Genomic DNA, 2,069 nt, shown 5'->3' with positions numbered 1-2,069 from the left:
TATTCTTATTCGTGTCCCTTGATCCCAAAATGATAGTTATTTAGTATAAGGAATAATAAAAAAGAGCAATAAACTTTACATAAATGATTATTCCATAGATCATTTTTGCTTTTGTAGAACTGAAATGAATTGTGCTTAAGAGTCTCATCGTAATTAGTCCTCTAGAACCTAAAAATTCTTAGGAACAACCCTATATACATATTTTATTAGGAAAATCTATTGAAGTGTATGATATAATATTGTCGAATAACTTAGGGCATGAAAACTAAGAATTGAGTTATTTATACCAAGCATTCTTTTTATGGCTAATTTCAATCTCTTGGTCCATGCTGAAAGGAAAAGAAAATAGGAATAGTTTCTCATTAGTAAATAAGTGCTCGTGTTACTAAAATCTTGCCTAATGGAGAGATCGTTGAAGAGGTGAACAAACCCTATACTTTGCATTCCAAAACCAATAAACCTGAAAAAAATTGATTATTTTGGATCAAATTGTTCAACTACTAAACTAAGTTGGTCCATGTCGAGTTACCTTGATGTTATGCTGGTCTTTGTTTAATTTCGACTTGACATTCTCTTTTGCATAGAGGTATCAACGTTGCCTTATGAGATGTAATGCCTTTTAAAATTTTCTTCATATAAATTTCATTTATGAGAAGCAGCTTCTAAGTTGTGAACATTAATTTAAGAGCTCTTTAACACAGCCTATATAATTCTACGATTTCATAATTAAATAAAAAAACAAAAACGAAAGGAATAACTATAATATGAATATATATGAAATAATATAAATTACCCAAAAAATTGAATAGGTCAAAAGTTTTTCAAAAATATGACGCGGTCATTATCATGTCGCCTCATTGGAAATTTGTATGAGGTGGGATTAAAATTTGTTCATTTAACTCATCTTTTAATTAATTATTTATTTTTAATATTTTTTTAGATTCATTTAAAATTGATAGACATAAAATAAAAATATTAAAAAAAGAAGAAGAAGAATTGGGGATGAGTTAAAGGAATCGAGGTAGTTTCCATATTCCTAGTTGCCAACCTATTTTGAACAAGGAAAGAGATAATGCTAGACGGATTGGAATGAAAATATTTGCCATCACTAGAATCGATTAAAAAAAGGGAGAATTTCATAACTACAATAGTTTAAGCGTAAAATTGCAATATTAATAATCTTGTAACTTTTAGAAATCTGATGATATATGATTGTCACATCTTCTAAATATTGTGACCTATAAATTGAAATTAAAATGGGTCTTAGCCACATACTAAACAATTTATGGATCCATCGACATAATAAGCTACAAAATCACATAAAATCATGATCACAAGTCACACAATTTTTAGTTCACAATCATTTATTAAAAATATGTCATGGTTACATGTGTTTTCTAATTATGTGATTGTCACTAGTTATCAATGCTAACCATGTTCAGAGTAGGATCTACCGTCACTGACGAAAAGGTAAGCCGATGCTAATGCCAATAACGATGAGTTCAGCTGGAGTCTGTAATGGATCCACCTCCAATGGTGGATATGGCCGTCGCCATCACTTATAATAATCGAAGGTACATTCACATTTGTTGACGAAGAAGTTGTGGAGTTGTTGATGGAAAAGTCATCGAGTATAAACGTGCAATATGGTACTTTTTTCGTTCCAATTCTAACACCTCTTGTTCTATTTTCTGAAATCTACGTGTGCTTGCGCGCGTGCGCGCGTTTATATTATTTGAAAGTTTTGCCTCTATAATGTTAATCTCTCGGCATTTCAATGATAGCCACTCTAAACCCGCTATCGATAAACAAAACCAATCTCCACCTTCGTTCACTTCATAAATCCACCACGATTACAACCGACATTATTAAATTCAAGATGTCAAAGTGGGAAAATTCTGAATGGTGAGAGAGCCCTGGCCGGTCGTGGCACTAGGCCGACACCCGTGTCGAGGGTCGGTGGGCAGTGGGTGTAAGAAGAATCCATCACCTTTTTAATATATATAGAGACGTATGGGGTGGAGTAGTATATATATATTATTTCATTTTTTTTTCAAAAAAAATAATTA

Source organism: Olea europaea, unplaced genomic scaffold (assembly GCF_002742605.1).
Source record: "Olea europaea var. sylvestris unplaced genomic scaffold, O_europaea_v1 scaffold2802, whole genome shotgun sequence".
In the NCBI taxonomy this organism is placed as follows: Eukaryota; Viridiplantae; Streptophyta; class Magnoliopsida; order Lamiales; family Oleaceae; genus Olea; species Olea europaea.
Note: the sequence above shows the minus strand (reverse complement) of the source record.